Source organism: Balaenoptera physalus, assembly GCF_965194825.1.
Source record: "Balaenoptera physalus genome assembly, chromosome: 6".
In the NCBI taxonomy this organism is placed as follows: Eukaryota; Metazoa; Chordata; class Mammalia; order Artiodactyla; family Balaenopteridae; genus Balaenoptera; species Balaenoptera physalus.
Window position 1 is genome coordinate 40,507,750 of NC_138885.1, and position 21,090 is coordinate 40,528,839.

The 21,090-nt window shown below is 39.2% G+C and overlaps 1 long non-coding RNA gene across 11 annotated transcripts in view; it reads left to right on the plus strand.

Annotated features, from left to right (window-relative positions):
- The window catches only part of LOC309662423, a 153,393-nt gene that overhangs the window by 12,776 nt on the left and 119,527 nt on the right, over positions 1–21,090 (plus strand). For all 11 annotated transcript variants that reach the window (XR_014264649.1, XR_014264650.1, XR_014264651.1 and 8 more), the window contains one exon: positions 2,500–2,604. This is a non-coding gene — a long non-coding RNA (uncharacterized lncRNA). The remainder of the gene's footprint in view (positions 1–2,499; positions 2,605–21,090) is intronic.

Sequence of the window (21,090 nt, forward strand, 5' to 3'; positions counted from 1 at the left end):
TAACCTAAAACAGAAAAAAGATAACAAAACTATAAAGAAGTCTTTAGTGAATATATGAATTTGTTTCCTTAAGCGTCTTTACTCTTTACTTAAGATAACTAAGTAGCACACATACATTTGCTGTTACCATGTAATGGAATAGGTCTTTAGAAATGGACCCAAGTAGACATAAGCTCATCATTTGTTTATGTTTTTGCTCAACTTTATTTTTTAAAAAATTGCATTAAAAATGGAGCTTTATTTTCTGTTTGAATTTAAGTTCTTTCTTTAACCTCTGTTTTAAGTCTGCTACTTACCACTTGGGCAAGTGATTTTGGCCAAGTCACTTAACTTCTTTGGGCCTTAGTTTCTACATCGATAAATATCAGATAATAGCACCAAGCTAATAGGATCATGAATTAGAGCGAACAAGACAGTGGGGATCCAAGTGCTTGTTAACTGCAAAGCGCTAATGCATGTGTTTGGTATTTATATTCAGATGCAGGTTATGCTTGCATCCTATAAATTAAAATTTGTTCTAAAACTCCACCAGTTCCTGAGGCAAGAAATGTGAAATGGCAACGACGAAAAGGGTCAGTGAAACTCTTGGCTTCTAACCAATCCTGTACAAAATCTTTCCTAACCACATATTTTAAAAGATGAGGAAAGATAAAGGAATGAAGAGAACTGCCCATTTTCTCTAACCCTTAAAACATTTTTTCTTCCCAAGAAACTCAGTTATAGAAGCTTGAACCTAACTCAGTACTAAAGGTGGCCATTCAGAGGACTGTTTAGAATGTTGTATTAATGAAAGTGAGGTGCCATGAACATGTACTCTTATCAGACAGAGGTGGACATGATCAGAACAAGCTTGTTCACAAAGCCATTCCCTGTCCTTGGCCATGAGTCACAAAAATCTGATGTCTGGACGTGAAATGAAATGCTTCCTTGAACCAAAGTTGAAATTTTTGTGTGTGTGTGTGTGTGTGTGTGTGTGTGTGTGTGTGTGTGTTTGTGTATTTAATATGTAAAGGAAGAATGAAATCAAGACATGAAACTCTTTCATTGACTCAAGTTTAGGGCCAAATTTTAATAACACAGCTGTTCGGATGTGAGACACTAATGAGAACATAAGGAATTCCTGGATAGAAAAGGGCTAGTTGGCCCAATGGCCTGTCTCCTTCAAGTTTATTGCAACACACCTCTCCGTGTTGTCAGCAAATCTTCCAACCCCTTTTGCCTACATAAACATGTCCCGCTGTCTCTTAAACTCATTTTTTCTTTATGTTTCACTCAATGGACTTACTTGGTAATTTGCAGTATTCTCCATATGCTGGGGGATCGCTGGATGAAGTAGTCTTACATTATCGCTACTTCTCAATTAATTACATAAAATATTCAAGAGTAAAATATTTTCAGCAGATAGCACTGGAAATTTGGAAGAAATCAACTGAAAAAACAAACTTACAGTGCATTTAGAAAGAAACAACTGTTCTTTTGCTAATCTACGTTTTAATCTTAAAGATGTGAAGATGAAAGTGGAGAGTGATTAAGGTGGGCAAACATAAACACTTTCTTTTGCTGTATTAGCCTCATTAACAGATTTCTTAGAAAGAAGAAAATGCTAAGCTCAAATGATATAACAAAGAAAAGGACCTGATGTTTTATTTTGGTTGGGTTAAAGCCATATTCCAGATAATATTTTTATTTCCTTAATTATATCAATATTTCAGGCATAAATTTGACTTGAACTATTCAAAACATTGAATCGGTTCTCTGAATCAGTGTAGAAATGATTTTACATTAAAAACTTTTTCCCCCCAAAACTTTCTACACGCCTGTAAACCAATGAGCTTGGGGCAAGTTCTTCGGTTGACTGTGGGACCTTCTGATTGGAAAGTATCTTTGAAAACTTCCTTTAAGATTTGATCGGAGGGCAAGGAAGTGGAAATAACTAAAGGGTGCTGAGGAGAATGAATGATTAATGGTTTAGCTGAATATTTTACATTTTCATTTTTGAATGCCATTATTTTAAAATTATTTCAACATAGGCGTGTTGATGTGTGTGTAGGGATTATACGTAGGTTTTAGTCTTTGGTTGATAAACACATAAGGTAACCATCTTGCCCTGGTTCGCCCTGGCATTTTCTGGTTTTAGCCCTGAAAGTCCCACTACCTGTGAAATTTCTCAGCACCAAGCAAACAGGTAATTCACAAACACATATGAAAAAAATAAAAATAATTTGCTCCCAAGGTTTGCTAAGCTTTTTGGTCTGCATACTCTTCAGACTGTGGGAACTCAAAAAGCAAAGTGCTACATTAGCATTAAGGATTTTGCTCTCTTGTTAAAACAGCCTACGCTCAGGTGTCAGCACCTTGGTGACTATGGTGAAAGATGATCCACTTGATTGTTTCTTTTAAATTGTTTCCAAGCTCAGATGCATGATAGCTTATTTAAAAAAAGAGCTGGAAAATATTTAAAAATCAAACCTATTTTCTTCCAAACTTTTCTCTTCCAAGTCCCTTGCTCTCCAGATGCGCTATAAGATACATCCTGCATCTTAGCATGATGAATGATCTCCAAAATCTCTGATGCCTAAGCCATGTCCTATTGTCCAGATTAAGGTAGGAAAAAATGATCTATGTTGACTTATTTTAATCTTCTGTGCCTCAATCAGAGGAATTCTGTAAGTATTTTGTGTAAGTATGTTGCTGATTTTAAATTTGTGGATGGTGACTTATGAACTTTCTCAAGAAGGTCTCAATAAAGAACATGGCTGAATCCCCGTCTTAATGATTTTTAGCTTCAGCAAAGCCATTTACTGGATTCCCCTTCCTAACAACTGCTCTGCCAAGCATTGTATAAAATAGCATTCTTCATGGTTAGATGATCCTATGGAAGGTGAGCAAAAGATTTTAAACACAGAGGAATGTAACCAGCTACTCATTCAGAATTTCTCCATCTTTCACACGCATGCTGTGTCTCTGTGGTAGCATCTTGTTGTGTGCGTCTACATGCGTGTGCTTGCATGTGTAAACACATAGCATTTAGCTACAGAACATGTCACAGATTTCTTTCCTGGTCACCATGCTGCATGACTGATCCATTTCATATGATGTGTTTAGTATGGTTCATTGCCCACTGGTCTTATTATTTAACAATTTGCATTAAATTGAATTTTCTATTTACAGGTGTAAATGGAAATTTTGGCTTCTGAGAATTTATTATTTACTGGCTAGAATGTTCTTGCTTGAATTAGCTCTGCCAATATTGGATTGTGTATACCTGGAATAAAGTTTGGGATATTTAATTAGAATATCATCGTAATAGGAACTTTGTTATTTTTATGGCTAAGCTTGAGCTACTGAGGCCAGATCAGTACCATTAGTCTAGGAGACATTTACCATAATTCTCTAGAGATTTTTTTTAAAAACATGTATTTTTCTTGATGGATCAGAGGAAGTTAAATTAGTGGCAATGTGTATAAATTACTCAAAACTCAAAAAGCTTGAAACCTTTATCACCAGCTGTAACATTTTGTTGATAACTGGAAATTTCTCATTTTGAACTCTTTTAGCTTCCCAAAAGCTCAGGGCACTAACGCTTATTGACTGCATACTGTTTGCCAGGCTTTGACTATATGCTTTACCTATCTTGCTTCATTAAATCCTCAAAGTACAGTATCTTGTGAGGGGGGCATGGTGTTTATTCCCAATTTACAGGAAATGGATGCTTAAGAAAGATCACAAATTTGCCTACATACATACCCAGTGAGTGATGGAATCACTCTGAAGCCTGCTTTACAGGCCACTGCTATGTTCTGGGTCAATTACTCTCAACTCCATAGTGTTGCTCTCCTGCCACTGTCCTCACGTCCCAGCTCCCGCTCAACATCTCAATGCTTCAGAACATGCTAGCACCATTCACTGCCTCAGGCTTTGGATGTGTTGTTCCATTCTTACCTTCTCTGCCTGACACAGTCTTAATTTTGTTTATGTTTTTCTAAATCAGCTCCAGCATTGGAATGGTCACTAATTGAGACTATCCATAATGGATCTGGCAGAGTCTGTCCAAACACCTACGACAGCGTGTGTGTGTTTTAATATTTTAATTTTTAGCTTCTCTCTCTCTCTCTCTTTTTTTTTTTTTTTTTTAAATTTTATTTATTTATTTATTTATGGCTGTCTTGGGTCTTCATTTCTGTGTGAGGGCTTTCTCTAGTTGCGGCAAGCGGGGGCCACTCTTCATCGTGGTGCACGGGCCTCTCATTATCGCGGCCTCTCTTGTTGTGGAGCACAGGCTCCAGACGCGCAGGCTCAGCAATTGTGGCCCACGGGCCCAGCCGCTCCGCGGCATGTGGGATCTTCCCAGACCAGGGCTCGAACCCGTGTCTCCTGCATTGGCAGGCGGATTCTCAACCACTGCGCCACCAGGGAAGCCCTCTCTCTCTTTTTAAAACAGCCTTATTGAGGTATAATTCACATACCATATAATTGACCCATTTAAAGCCAAGCCTACAATTCAATGGTTTTTAGTATATTCACAGATATGTGCAGCCATCACCCAAGTCAATTTAGAATATTTTCATCACTACAAAGAGAAATCTTGTACCCTTTAACTATCATCCCTTTCCACCCACCCCTCCATTTCCCTCAGCCCTAATCAACCACAAATCTACTTTCTGTCTCCTTGGATTTTCCTCTTCTGGACATTTTATATAAATGGAATCACATCACACATGGTCTTTTGTCACTGGCTTCTTTCACGTAACATAATGTTTTCACAGTTCATCCCTGTTGTAGCATGCATCAATACTTCATTCCTTATCATGGCTAAATACTATTCCATTATGTGGATAGACCACCTTTGGCTTATCCATTCATCTATTGATGGACACTTAGGTTGTTTCCACCTTTTGGTGATTGTGAATAGTGCTGCTATAAACATGTGTGTATACAAGTTTTTGTTCAAAGACCTGTTTTCAGCTCTTTTGGGTATATACCTAGGAGTGAAATGGCTGGGTCTCAATTCTATGTCTCACTTTTTGAGGAACCGGCAAACTGTTTTCCATAGCCGTATTGTTTTATATTCCCATGAGCAACGCATGATGGTTCCAATTTCTCCACATCCTTACCAACTACATGTTATTTTCTTTTTTAACATCTTTATTGGAGTATAATTCCTTTACAATGCTGTGTTAGTTTCTGCTTTATAACAAAGTGAATCAGTTATACATATACATATGTTCCCATATCTCTTCCCTCTTGCGTCTCCCTCCCTCCCGCCCTCCCTATCCCACCCCTCTAGGTGGTCACAAAGCACCGAGCTGATCTCCCTGTGCTATGTGGCTGCTTCCCACTAGCTATCTATTTTACGTTTGGTAGTGTATATATGTCCGTGCCACTCTCTCACTTTTTCACAGCTTACCCTTCCCCCTCCCCATATCCTCAAGTCCATTCTCTAGTAGGTCTGTGTCTTTATTCCCGTCTTGCCCCTAGGTTCTTCATGACCTTTTTTTTTTTAGATTCCATATATATGTGTTAGCATACGGTGTTTGTTTTTCTCTTTCTGACTTACTTCACTGTGTATGACAGACTCTAGGTCCATCCACCTCACTACAAATAACTCAGTTTCGTTTCTTTTTATGGCTGAGTAATATTCCATTGTATATATGTGCCACATCTTCTTTAGCCATTCATCTGTCAATGGACACTTAGGTTGCTTCCATGTCCTGGCTATTGTAATTAGAGCTACAATGAACATTTTGGTACATGACTCTATTTGAATTATGGTTTTCTCAGGGTATATGCCCAGTAGTGGGATTGCTGGGTCGTATGGTAGTTCTATTTTCAGTTCCTTAAGGAACCTCCATACTGTTCTCCATAGTGGCTGTATCAATTTACATTCCCACCAACAGTGCAAGAGGGTTCCCTTTTCTCCACACCCTCCCCAGCATTTATTGTTTGTAGACATTTTGATGATGGCCATTCTGACCAGTGTGAGATGATATCTCATTGTAGTTTTGATTTGCATTTCTCTAATGATTAATGATGCTGAGCATTCTTGCATGTGTTTGTTGGCAATCTGTATATCTTGTTTGGAGAAATGTCTATTTAGGTCTTCTGCCCATTTTTGGATTGGGTTGTTTGTTTATTTTGATATTGAGCTGCATGAGCGGCTTGTAAATTTTGGAGATTAATCCTTTGTCAGTTGCTTCATTTGCAAATATTTTCTCCCATTCTGAGGGTTGTCTTTTGGTCTTGTTTATGGTTTCCTTTGCTGTGCAAAAGCTTTTAAGTTTCATTAGGTCCCATTTGTTTATTTTTGTTTTTATTTCCATTTCTCTAGGAGGTGGGTCAAAAAGGATCCTGCTGTGATGTATGTCATAGAGTGTTCTGCCTATGTTTTCCTCTAAGAGTTTGACAGTGTCTGGCCTTACATTTAGGTCTTTAATCCATTTTGAGTTCATTTTTGTGTATGGTGTTAGGGAGTGTTCTAATTTCATACTTTTACATGTACCTGTCCAGTTTTCCCAGGGCCACTTATTGAAGAGGCTGTCTTTTCTCCACTGTATATTCTTGCCTCCTTTATCAAAGATAAGGTGACCATATGTGCGTGGGTTTATCTCTGGGCTTTCTATCCTGTTCCATTGATCTATATTTCTGTTTTTGTGCCAGTACCATACTGTCTTGATTACTGTAGCTTTGTAGTATAGTCTGAAGTCAGGGAGCCTGATTCCTCCAGCTCTGTTTTTCTTTCTCAAGATTGCTTTGGCTATTCGGGGTCTTTTGTGTTTCCATACAAATTGTGAAATTTTTTGTTTTAGTTCTGTGAAAGATGCCAGTGGTAGTTTGATAGGGATTGCATTGAATGTGTAGATTGCTTTGGGTAGTACAGTCATTTTCACAATGTTAATTCTTCCAATCCAAGAACATGGTATATCTCTCCATCTATTTGTATCATCTTTAATTTCTTTCATCAGTGTCTTATAATTTTCTGCATACAGGTCTTTTGTCTCCGTAGGTAGGTTTATTCCTAGATATTTTATTCTTTTTGTTGCAATGGTAAATGGGAGTGTTTTCTTAATTTCACTTTCAGATTTTTCATCATTAGTGTATAGGAATGCAAGAGATTTCTGTGCATTAATTTTGTATCCTGCTACTTTACCAAGTTCATTGATTAGCTCTAGTAGTTTTCTGGTAGCATCTTTAGGATTCTCTATGTATAGTATCATGTCATCTGCAAACAGTGATAGCTTTACTTCTTCTTTTCTGATTTGGATTCCTTTTATTTCTTTTTCTTCTCGGGTTGCTGTGGCTAAAACTTCCAAAAGTATGTTGAATAATCGTGGTGAGAGTGGGCAACCTTGTCTTGTTCCTGATCTTAGTGGAAATGGTTTCAGTTTTTCACCATTGAGGACGATGTTGGCTGTGGGTTTGTCATATATGGCCTTTATTATGTTGAGGAAAGTTCCCTCTTTGCCTACTTTCTGCAGGGCTTTTATCAGAAATTGGTGTTGAATTTTGTCGAAAGCTTTCTCTGCATCGATTGAGTTGATCATATGGGTCTTCTCCTTCAATTTGTTAATGTGGTGTATCACATTGATTAATTTGTGCATACTGAAGAATCCTTGCATTCCTGGGATAAACCTCACTTGATCATGGTGTATGATCCTTTTAATATGCTATTGGATTCTGTTTGCTAGTATTTTGTTGAGGATTTTTGCATCTCTGTTCATCAGTGATATTGGCCTGTAGTTTTCTTTCTTTGTGACATCTTTGTCTGGTTTTGGTATCAGGGTGATGGTGGCCTCGTAGAATGAGTTGGGGAGTGTTCCTCTCTCTGCTATATTTTGGAAGAGTTTGAGAAGGATAGGTGTTAGCTCTTCTCTAAATGTTTGATAGAATTTGCCTGTGAAGCCATCTGGTCCTGGGCTTTTGTTTGTTGGAAGATTTTTAATCACAATTTCAATTTCAGTGCTTGTGATTGGTCTGTTCATATTTTCTATTTCTTCCTGGTTCAGTCTCGGAAGGTTGTGCATTTCTAAGAATTTGTCCATTTCTTCCAGGTTGCCCATTTTATTGGCATAGAGTTGCTTGTAGTAATCTCTCATGATCCTATGTATTTCTGCAGTGTCAGTTGTAACTTCTCCTTTTTAATTTCTAATTCTATTGATTTGAGTCTTCTCCCTTTTTTTCTTGATGAGTCTGGCTAACGGTTTATCAATTTTGTTTATCTTCTCAAAGAACCAGCTTTTAGTTTTATTGATCTTTGCTATCGTTTCCTTCATTTCTTTTTCATTTATTTCTGGTCTGATGTTTATGATTTCTTTCCTTCTGCTAACTTTGGGGTTTTTTTGTTCTTCTTTCTGTAATTGCTTTAGGTGTAAGGTTAGGTTGTTTATTTGAGATGTTTCTTGTTTCTTAAGGTAGGATTGTATTGCTATAAACTTCCCTCTTAGAACTGCTTTTGCTGCATCCCATAGGTTTTGGGTCGTCGTGTTTTCATTGTCATTTGTTTCTAGCAATTTTTTGATTTCCTCTTTGATCTCTTCAGTGATCTCTTGGTTATTAAGTAGTGTATTGTTTAGCCTCCATGTGTTTGTATTGTTTATAGATTTTTTTCCTGTAATTGATATCTAGTCTCATAGCGTTGTGCTCGGAAAAGATACTTGATATGATTTCAATTTTCTTAAATTTACCAAGGCTTGATTTGTGACCCAAGATATGATCTATCCTGGAGAATGTTCCATGAGCACTTGAGAAGAATGTGTATTCTGTTGTTTTTGGATGGAATGTCCTATAAATATCAATTAAGTCCATCTTGTTTAATGTATCATTTAAAGCTTGTGTTTCCTTATTTATTTTCATTTTGGATGATCTGTCCATTGGTGAAAGTGGGGTGTTAAAGTCCCCTGCTATGATTGTGTTACTGTCGATCTCCCCTTTTATGGCTGTTAGTATTTGCCTTATGTATTGAGGTGCTCCCATGTTGGGTGCATAAATATTTACAATTGTTATATCTTCTTCTTGGATAGATCCCTTGATCATTATGTAGTGTCCTTCTTTGTCTCTTATAATAGTCTTTATTTTAAAGTCTCTTTTATCTGATATGAGAATTGCTACTCCAGCTTTCTTTTGATTTCCATTTGCATGGAATATCTTTTTCCATCCCCTCACTTTCAGTCTGTATGTGTCCCTAGGTCTGAAGTGGGTCTCTTGTAGACAACATATATATGGGTCTTCTTTTTGTATCCATTCAGCCAGTCTATGCCTTTTGGTTGGAGCATTTAATCCATTTACATTTAAGGTAATTATCGATATGTATGTTCCTATTCCCATTTTCTTAATTGTTTTGGGTTTGTTATTGTAGGTCTTTTCCTTCTCTTGTGTTTCCTGCCTAGAGAAGTTCCTTTAGCATTTGTTGTAAAGCTGTTTTGGTGGTGCTGAATTCTCTTAGCTTTTGCTCGTCTGTAAAGGTTTTAATTTCTCCGTCAAATCTGAATGAGATCCTTGCTGGGTAGAGTAATCTTGGTTGTAGGTTTTTCTCCTTCCTCCCTTTAAATATGTCCTGCCACTCCCTTCTGGCTTGCAGTGTTTCTGATGAAAGATCAGGTGTTAACCTTATGGGGATTCCCTTGTGTGTTATTTTTTGTTTTTCCCTTGCTGCTTTTAATATTTTTTCTTTGTATTTAATTTTTGATAGTTTGATTAATATGTGTCTTGGCATGTTTCTCCTTGGATTTATCCTTTATGGGACTCTCTGTTCTTCCTGGACTTAACTATTTCCTTTCCCATATTAGGGAAGTTTTCAACTATAATCTCTTCAAATATTTTCTCAGCCCCTTTCTTTTTCTCTTCTTCTTCTGGGACCCCTATAATTCGAATGTTGGTGCGTTTAATGTTGTCCCAGAGGTCTCTGAGCCTGTCCTTAGTTCTTTTCATTCTTTTGTCTTTATTCTGCTCTGCAGTAGTTTTTTCCACTATTTTATCTTTCAGGTCACTTATCCGTTCTTCTGCCTCAGTTATTCTGCTATTGATCCCTTCTAGAGAATTTTTAATTTCATTTATTGTGTTGTTCATCATTGTTTGATCTTTAGTTCTTCTCAGTCCTTGTTAAACGTTTCTTGTATTTTCTCCATTCTATTTCCAAGATTTTGGATCATCTTTTGTATCATTATTCTGAATTCTTTTTCAGGTAGACTGCCTATTTCCTCTTCATTTGTTTGGTCTGGTGGGTTTTTACCTTGCTCCCTCATCTGCTGTGTGTTTCTCTGTCTTCTCATTTTGCTTAACTTACTGTGTTTGGGGTCTCCTTTTTGCAGGCTGCAGGTTCGTGGTTCCCCCTGTTTTTGGTGTCTGCCCCCAGTGGTTAAGGTTGGTTCAGTGGGTTGTGTAGGCTTCCTGGTGGAGCCTGTGTTCTGGAGGATGAGGCTGAATCTTGTCTTTCTGGTGGGCAGGTTCACGTCTAGTGGTGTGTTTTGGGGTGTCTGTGGCCTTATTATGATTTTAGGCAGCCTCTCTGCTAATGGATGGGGCTGTGTTCCTGTCTTGCTAGTTGTTTGGCATAGGTTGTCCAGCACTGTAGCTTGCTGGTCGTTGAGTGAATCTGGGTCTTGGCACTGAGATGGAGATCTCTGGGAGATTTTCACTGTTTGATATTACATGGAGCTGGAAGGTCTCTTGTGGACCGGTGTCCTGAAGTTGGCTCTCCCACCTCAGAGGCACAGCCCTGATGCCTGGCTGGAGCACCAAGAGCCTTTCATCCACACGGCTCAGAATAAAAGGGAGAAGAAATAGAAAGAAAGAAAGAAGATAAAATAAAATAAAGTAAAATAAAATAAAATACAGTTATTTAAATAAAAAATAATTATTAAAAAAAAATTTTATAAAGTAAAAAAAAAAAAAATGGACAGACAGACCCCTAGAACAAATGGTAAAAGCAAAGCTATACAGACAAAATCACACACAGAAGCATATACATACACACTCACAAAAAGGGAAAAAGGGGAAAAAAATATATATCTTTGCTCCTGAAGTCCACCTCCTCAATTTGGGATGATTCGTTGTCTATTCAGGTATTCCACAGATGCAGGTACATGAAGTTGATCGTGGAGATTTAATCCGCTGCTCTGAGGCAGCTGGGAGAAATTTCCATTTCTCTTTGTTCGCACAGCTCCCGTGGTTCAGCTTTGGATTTGGCCCCGCCTCTGCATGTAGGTCGTCTGAGGGCGTCTGTTCTTCGCTCACACAGGACGGGGTTAAAGGAGCAGCTGCTTCGGGGGCTCTGGCTCACTCAGGCCCGGGGGAGGGAGGGGTACGGAGGAGGCGGGGCGAGCCTGCGGCGGCAGAGGCTGGCGTGACGTTGCAGCAGCCTGAGGCGCGCCGTGCGTTCTCCCGGGGAAGTTTTCCCTGGATCACGGGACCCTGGCAGTGGCGAGCTGCACAGGCTCCTGGGAGGGGAGGTGTGGAGAGTGACCTGTGCTTGCACACAGGCTTTTTGGTGGCGGCAGCAGCAGCCTTAGCGTCTCATGCCCGTCTCTGGGGTCCACACTGATAGCCGCGGCTCGTGCCCGTCTCTGGAGCTCCTTTAAGCGGTGCTCTTAATCCCCTCTCCTTGCGCACCAGGAAACAAAGAGGCAAGAAAAAGTCTCTTGCCTCTTCGGCAGCTCCAGACTTTTCCCGGACTCCCTCCCGGCTAGCCGTGGTGCACTAGCCCCTTCAGGCTGTGTTCATGCCGCCAACCCCAGTCCTCTCCCTGGGATCCGAACTCCGAAGCCCGAGCCTCAGCTCCCAGTCCCCGCCCGCCCCGGCGGGTGAGCAGACAAGCCTCTTGGGCTGGTGAGTGCTGCTCAGCACCGATCCTCTGTGCGGGAATCTCTCCACTTTGCCCACCGTACCCCTGTTGCCGCGCTCTCCTCCGTGGCTCCGAAGCTTCCCCCCTCTGCCACCCGCAGTCTCTGCCCACAAAGGGGCTTCCTAGTGTGTGGAAACCTTTCCTCCTTCACAGCTCCCTCCCACTGGTGCAGGACCCGTCCCTATGCTTTTGTCTCTGTTTTTTCTTTTTTCTTTTGCCCTACCCAGGTACGTGGGGTACCTGTTGCCTTTTGGGAGGTCTGAGGTCTTCTGCCAGCATTCAGTAGGTGTTCTGTAGGAGTTGTTCCACGTGTAGATGTATTTCTGATGTATCTGTGGGGAGGAAGGTGGTCTCCGCGTCTTACTCTTCCGCCATCTTGAAGCTCCTCCACATGTGTTATTTTCTATTGCTGTTGTTGCTGTTTGGTTGTAGCCATTCTAGTGGGTGTTAAGTGGCCTAATTTTTATTATCGTTTTAAGACTTTTCAAGAAAGCTTTAGGCTTTTCTCGTTTGTGCTCCCAAGCAGCGGTTTACACCTCCCTTAAATTATTTGCCACTACATCCTATAATCTCTTTCTCTGCCCCTTTACCCTGTTCTTGAAACCAGGATGGGCAGTCTTACTCCTTTTGTATTTGCAGGGCTCGGTAATGCTTGTGAATGAATGAATAAAGGAATGAAGGGAGTTGTGGGGACGAGAAGTGTTGGGAACTGACATTTCTTTATGATTACTGCTGTTGTGCCAGGTACTGCATAGTGCTAACATACTATCTCATTTAATTTTTATAAGATTAGTAAGACTAAGGTGTTATGGTCTTCATTTTACAGAGGGAGAAATGAAACAAGAGGAAATATCTTGTCACCCAGTCACCAAGCATAGAGCCTGGCTTCAAACCCAATGCTCTCTGAATCCAAAACCTGTGTTGATTTCACAACAACATGCCACAATAGAAAAAAAAAAAAAAAAAGACAATAGGGACCATTATTACTCTTATTACTACAACTATGACTACCTCCACTCATTGGATGCTTCCTGTGTGCCATATACCATGACGGCTATTTTTGAGCTACTATCTAATTTAATCATTTTAAGAATCTAGTGACTCAAACGTTATTATTGTTACAGACAAGTGAAATAGTCACTGAAAAGTTAAGTAATTTGTCCAAGATCAAACACCAGCTAATAAGCGATGAGCTCAAACCCAGGTCTAAGTGTAAAGTGTTTGTACTTCTATCAATGTAGGGAAGAATGCATCAGAGATCTGAAAGTTTACCTGGTTATCTGATGGGATGGGAAGTCAGTCAGGTAACCAGGCAAGCAGAATTCCCAACAAATTTTTCCAAGTACTTTTGGTTTCCTTAATTGCCTCCAATCATGATTTTGGTGGTGTCAGTATTTGGTTAAATCTATGTATAATGAAAAAAGTACTCTGTAACCCTAAAAGAATCTTCTGTTCACTGACTTACTGTGTTTTAAATCATCTTACCTATAATATATGTAAAGTATAGTACATCTGATTGACAATTTTTTTTAGATAGTAACAAATTGGCTACTCCTGCTTTTAACAATTTGGTCATCCATCCATCCATTCAATATTTATGCTACATAGTCATTTTTTCTTTTATTGCATAAATTCTACCTTAGAGTTATGTAAAATACTGGTAAGAATTCATGGTAAAGATAAATAAGAGACATTATAATAAGTAGAGAAGGTTTTAAAGAAATATACTCTGATTTTATACTGATTTATATACTCTGATTTCAGAGTATCTTTCCAGGATTTATAGTAGGTTATTAAATATTGGAAATCCTCTACATGGTCATGTTTTGGAGGCAGGTATAAGTGGAAAAGAAGATGCATCATATGACTTTAAACTTCAAATAATTTTAATCAATGTGTTGATTAAAATTCTCAATATCCTATTTTGATGTTTCACCCATTCTTTTTGTGTCATGTTCCTCATTGCTCTTCATGCCTTTTTCAAGGTTTTTTGGTTTGTTTGTTTGTTTGTTTTGTTTTAGTTCAGTAGAGACCTGTGTTACCATTTGGCATATGTCTCCCTTGTCAGTGACATCTTGAAAATTAAAAAAAATAATACCTCCCTCGCCTGCATCCACTCAGGTTGGCTGCCTGTAACTGCCCCGTGCTTCAAAATATGTCACCTTATTAAATTCTGCAAATTGTTCTGAACATTGTCTCTGTAAATGTTTTGGAAGGGCTTTACTGTCAGGTCAGCTTTCTAAGGGCTAGAAATATGTCAAACCTGGCAGCCTTACCTTTATTTAAGAGCCAAAATACAAATAAGTAGATTACAAAGCAATCAATCAATACAGCATTGCAGGATGTTGCGGCTGGCATTGACCTCGAAGTTCGGCACCCTCATTTTACAGACGAGTAAGCTCATCCGTAAACTCTGCAGGAGCTGGGGTTTTGCCTTGACTCCGTTACAGCTGGCTGGGTAACCTCGGACATGCTGCTGTGCCTCAGTTTCCCCATGTGAAAGAGAAGCGCTTTCCCTTTCTTAGATAATCCCCAGGCATTTCCCCACTTCAAGTTTTTATGGTGCCACGACAAAGGTGATATATTGTATTTGATACATTTCTAGTTCTCAGAAAGCTTCTGACCTCACACAGAGCATTCCTCTCATATTTTATGGGCTCTCCTTATATATTCTTTAAAAATTGGGCACACTATCAGTCCATAGTTATTGGCAAAATCATAACTTTTATTCACTGTTGAAAGAGTAAACAGACAAAGATCTTTTCCCCATTCAGAGCATTTCTTCACTTTTTTCCCTTCCTGGTTTGTTGTTGTAGGGTTGCTTGGGGATATTAGGTTACTGACCTTTGTTTTTCTTTCTACAAGAAGCTTTCACTAAAGTATTTGGGGGAGGGGGTGGTCATATAAGAAACAATGACTCTCACATGCAAGTAATTAAATGGATGTAAGGCAAGAAAAAAGTGGCACAAATTTGAATTAATTTTCTTTCTGAAAACTTGTGGAGCCTAATCTGAAAGTTGTGTGCCAGAGTGCACAGGTTTTCTGAGAATATTACCTCTCTTTCGTTACATGGTTACATGGGTAAGTTTAGTAGTCTTGCAAGGCCTGGGCAGACAAGTTTGGCAAGCTTGGCAAACAATCTAATCTGATGTTATGCACGCTTTTCTACTCAACTGTAAAAATCTATTTCATTCAGATACCACCTGCTATTCTTACGGCAAGTCTTTGGAATAGAGATCCTAAATGTGTCTAAAATATGTAATATGTCTGTGATCGAAATAAATAGAGACTGGGGTGACTTAACAAACTTGCTTTTACATGTGCTGACCAGCACGTGCAGAATTCTCAAGTAGGTTATGTTAGCCTTCCCACTTTCCATGCCTTTATGGATGTGGTGTTTATATATCCTAGATTTTCCAGGGCAACCCTGGGTTGTAAATATTCTGTCCTGTTGTTCCCATAAGTACAATCATACTTGTCAAGCTATGTGTCATGAGTTTTGGTTTGGAAAATATGGATGCCGTATGTCCATCAGAGCCTGTTTTTTTCTGGTCTGATACCTTACGCTATTGCTCTACCATGCTCTACCCCTAGCCCACTTCCCATTCTCATCTGAGGCTTGTTTCTGCTTCAGTCCACTTGCTCTCTCTGCCTAGTGTCTAGGGGGCAATGTGAAGAGTAAACTAATCTGTGCTAATGGACAAGCAGGAGAAAACGGGGTCAGGAGAATCTACACATCTAGAGTGTTCTCTCTCCTTCCAGGTAGCATAAGTGACACTCTGGAAATAGTGCCTTGGCTTTGCTTATCTGTAAGACAGAGTTGTTCTTTGGCTGGTTTGTGGGTGCAGCTTTCTTGGAGGAGACAGGACCCTCCTCATTTCACTGCAAGGTTGGCTTCCTACCCTGTCAATATCTTGGGCCAACTTTGCATATGTGTCCCAGATATGATTAGATCCCTATAACAGAAGGAGAGGGGTAAAAGGCCAGTGTGCCAACTTTACTTCTTTGCCCACAATTATCTCTTCTGGTATGTGTACACTGCTCACATGCTCTCTTTTATAAAGTTGGAAAGCAAAATTGTTTTATGACAATATTTGCTGAGACAGCAAGACAAATCCATGGCTCTCCATTGTTAAATCCCTGTCCCCACCCAACCCCGACTTAAAAGAAAATTTTTTTTTCTTTAATGAGGAGGCTAAGTTTAACATTTATAGAAAGATGTTTAGGATTATTTGAAATATTTTGTAGATTTCGTGTTCATTGCCTGCCATTTTCCTTTTAGGGTAACCTTGTTATTTCTGTTTATTTTATGTGATTTTATTAGGTAAACATAAAGATTTCCACTAACTGTCCAAACAGCTTGCTTTTAAAATCTCTGCTCAACCACTTTTATTTGTATCACCTTTTATTTTTCTTGTCTTGGTTTGGTACTTAACTGTGATAAATTTCATCTGAATTTCCTTTAACTCTTTAAAAACTAACTCCACATTCCTCTCTGTTAAGCAGTTTACCTTTCAGAAATTCAATCAGCATTTTTGGGGCACTTTGTATTATCTTAAAAAGCAACATTAGTACCTTGACTTTTCAGTGCTGAGAGCATTTGCTGAACCAGATGCTTTCAATATCATCTATTATTTTTAATCATACATGGTTAAGTCTCAAGATCAGTTTCTTCAGTTTGTGGACTATTTAGGAAACTAGAAGAGCAAGCAAGCACACAATGCTCTTAGAAACAGGATACACATTTAGTGTCATTATCCTAATCAGTATCTGAGTAATTTATCTGCTTTATTATCAAATCCAGGCTTTCCTTACCGTCTATTATCAGTTTGTTGTTCCTGATCTTTTTTTTTTTTTTTTTAATTTCTTTATTTTTTTTTTTTATTTTTGGCTGCACCGGGGCTTCGTTGCTGCGCATGGGCTTTCTCTAGTTGTGGCGAGCGGGGGCTACTCTTCGTTGCTGTGCGTGGACTTCTCATTGCGGTGGCTTCTCTTGTTGCGGAGCACGGGCTCTAGGTGCACGGGATTCAGTAGTTGTGGCATGCGGCCCCAGTAGTTGTGGCCCACGGGCTCTAGAGCGCAGGCTCAGTAGTTGTGGCACACGGGCTTAGTTGCTCTGCAGCATGTGGGATCTTCCCGGACCAGGACTGGAACTTGTGTTCCCTGCATTGGCAGGCAGATTCTTAACCACTGCGCCACCAGGGAAGCCCGTTCCTGATCTTTTATATCCACATTCAGCTAATTTAGTGCTGATACTGTAGAGTCACCTGGTCTTTTTTGTTAACTGAAATCTTCTAATAATTGTATTTAACCGAGGCCTTGGTATGTATCAGATATGTTAACTTCTAAAATCTTAACAACAAATCTGAAAGATTGGTATAATTATCCCCATTTTACAGATAGGAACATAAGTTTAGAGTGAGTAAATCATAACTTTTCAGCCTCACAGCTAGTGAGAATTAGGCTTAAATTCAAACCAAAGTCTGTCTGACTTAAAAACCCCCATTTCTAACCGCTGTGCTGTAGTACTTCCTGTTAACGATGGATAAAGGTGTCTGTTATGTAAATCAACATAGTCACTGATGATGGACTTCCTTCTTTTATGCTGAAATATCCATATATGAAAGCATTTAATGTTAGCCTTGTCTGGCTTTCTTTTTTTATTTGAAAAATGCCAAAAGCACATCATATATTCATAAAATCATATAAAATAAGAACTGAAAAGACTTCCTCATCCTTCCAAGGTCTTACACTCCTTGGTGTGTATACTTTCAAAGTTCTCCTAGGCATATCTAGAGGTGACTCTATAGATACTTCCTTTTTAATTTTTCAAAGTCTTATCTTGAGGTTTATTACCAAAGTTACTATATCTTATTGCTTTCTGCTTGCATAGGGACCATATAAAAATTTATTCCTCAGGAAAATACTGTAAAATATCTTCATTTTTTTTCTTTTTTTATAAGGATTTTGAGAGTCAGAGTCTGTAAGCTGTGAATCAGTCAGGCAAATAGTTTTAAAATGTTGACTTTTCTCTTTTCTCCTGATATTTGCCCATTGTGAGACCATGGGGTGAGATATTTAGTCAAATACTTAATACTTCATACCATCTTTTTCTCTAAGTGGAGGGCTGGAGATTCTCAGACCCTTCCCTCTTTTAGATCAGAAACTTCTTTTAAAAACATATTTAATATTGGCTCTTTGATGCTTCCATCCTCTACTGAAAATGGGGGTATTTTCATAATGGCCAAGTCTGGGAGGCAAGGATGAAAGGGTAAAGGAAGGGCAGTCATCACTGCAGACATTCCAGGAGCACTTCTTTGGCTCCTTTGAATCCTTCAGAGTTGGTCTTTGGTAAAACTGCATAGAAGGTAGAGATTGCCTTTGTCCTTTTCTTAACGAGGGCATTCTCCTTTCTGCCTTTGGGCTCCAACTGAAGGCTGTAAACCTATTACACTTCCGGTTACATGCCAGGGCCTTTGTTTTCATGTCTTGTTTCTCTCTGCTGGACTATGTAAACCATGCGAGGCAGGGACCTTGTCTTTGTAACCCAGCATCTAGTTAGTTCTGAATCAATGGGTGTTAAATGAAGACAAACCCATATATGAGTGATTGGATGATGACGATTGCTGTTTGGACTCCCTAGAATAAACCACAGGGATTTTCAGTGAGGTGTTAACATTAGCCTGAGAAGCAGAGTGTGCTCCTGGACAGAACACAGGTTTGAAGTCATCACTCTCCCAAGCCCTCCACTTACCAGGAGTATGATCTTTGCTGAATTCTGAGGTTTTTGGTTTTAGCTGCTCTGTCTGTGACATGGGCATAACATCACTCATGGCCTGTGTTGCTGTCAAGATTCAACGATAAAATGATACAACCTGCCTGGTCCTGCTCTTCAGACTACATTGACTTATTTATTTATTTATTTACTTATTTCAATTTTTAAAAATACTTACTGATGGTAAAGTACCCATAACATAAAATCAACTATCTTAACCGTTTTTAAGTACACAGTTCAGGAGTGTTAAATACATTCACACTGTTGTGCAACAAATCTACTGATCTCTTTTCTTCTTGCAAAACTGAAACTAGATACCCATTAAGCTACAACTTCCCATTCTCCCCTACCCCTGGCTCTGGGAACTACCATTCTACTTTCTGTCTTTGTGAATTTGACTAGTCAAGGCACCTCATATAAGTGGGATCTTACAGTGTTTGTCTTTTTGTGACTGGCCTGTTGCACTTGGAATATTGTCTTCAAGGTTCATCCATGTCATAGTATGTGTCAGAATCTCCTTCGTTTTTAAGGCTGACTAATATTCCATTGTAAGTACATATAGACCACATTTTGTTCATCATTCATTCATCCCTGTACATTTGGGTTGCCTCCACCATTTGGCTATTATGACTAATGCTGCTATGAACTTGGGTGTATAAATATCTCTTCAAGACCCTGCTTTCAATTCTTTTGGGCATACACACACAGAAGTGAAATTGCTGGATCACATGGAAGTTCTATTTTTAATGTTTTGAGGAACTGACATGCTGTTTTCCATAGTGACTGCACCATTTTACATTCCCACTAGCGGTGCACAAGTGTTCCAATCTCTCCACAACCTCTTCAACGCTTGTTATTTTCTCTTTTTTTGATAGTATCTATCCTAAAGGGGTTGAAGTGGAATCTCATCGTGGTTTCGCTTTGTATTCTCCTAATATTAGTTATGTTGAGTATGTTTTTACGTGCTTTTTGGCCATTTGTATTTCTCCTGTGGCGAAATGTCTATTCAAGTCTTTTGCAGACAATATAGAATTTAAATTGATAGCAATAATAATATGACTACTACTGCTATGGATGATCATTCATTAATCTGATAATTTTTATGTGGCCTCATCTGTGCCAGAGCCCGCTCTAGGAATTAGAGATACAACAGAGGGAAAAATAGACAAAAATTCCTCCTCTCAAGGAGCTTATGTACAAAATAAATGAGTAAAAAATAGAATATATTAGGAAATGATAAGAGTAATGGAAAAACCGAAGTGCAGAAGGAAGATAGGAATTGGATTTTAGATAGGGTGGCTAGGAAAAGCTTCCCTAAGAAGGTGCAGACAGTTTTGAAGAAAGTGAGGTAGTGAGTGGTAGCAGTATCCAAGGAAAGAAATTTCTAGACAGGAGACAACCAGCACAAAGCCCCAGGGCAGAAGTATGCCTGGTGTCAGTGTCAGTGCCATTGGGTTGGCGTCCAGGGAAAGGAAGGATAACAGGAGAGGAGGGCTGAGGTAGGTGTGTGTGTGTGTGTGTGTGTGTGTGCATGTGTGCACATATGCCCAGTCAGGTAAATCCTTGTAAGATTTGCCAGATAAAATATAGATGCTCCATTAAATTTTAATTTCAGTTAAACAACAAATACTTTTTAAAAGTACAAGTATGTCCCAAATATTGTATGAAACATGCTTGCACTAAACATTATTCATTTAACTGGGCCCTTATATTTTTATTTGCTAAATCTGATGATGCTCCTCGTAGGCTATTGTAATGACTAGCTTTTACTCAGGGTCAGATGGGGAGTAACACCATCTGATTTAGCTTTAACAAGGTCACTTGCTGCTGTGTTGAGAATATACCCCAGGGAAGCAATAATAGAAACAGAGAGAGCAGAGAGGAGGAGGTTGCATTAATCTACACAAGAGATGATAGTAGCTTGGACCAGAGTAGTAGCAGTAGAGGTGGTGATAAGGGGTCAGATTTTGAAGGTCGTTATCAATTTTATACATGTGCTTCTCCTTCTAGGAATTTTAAAAGAGAATATCCAAAGCAGGCAATGTTTTATCTAAAGGAATGACTCTTCATTCATCCAAAAAAACATTTATTTAGCATTTGTACTGTACTAGCACTGACATCGTACTAGCTGCACACAGTTAAATAAAAATCCAATCTCAGGACTCAAGGAATTTGTAGTGTAGCTGGCAGAATTCCGACTATGTGCTGTCTGGGTTAGGGGAAATACTCGAGGCAAACATGCTTGGTACCCAGAAGTCCTATCAAGTAGATGGCATCCATTATCTTATAAGAAGGGTGGCCATATAGTTTATCATCCAAACTGGGACACTTCTGAGACTGAAAGGTTGTGTTACTAATAATTACTCCAGGTAAAGAGCTGCAAATCAGCACTGTCCCAGGTGAGCTCAGATCTAAGGTCTTTGTACTCTTGAGGTCCACTCCAATAGTGGTTTTGAGTACAGGTGGTGAGAAAGGGGCA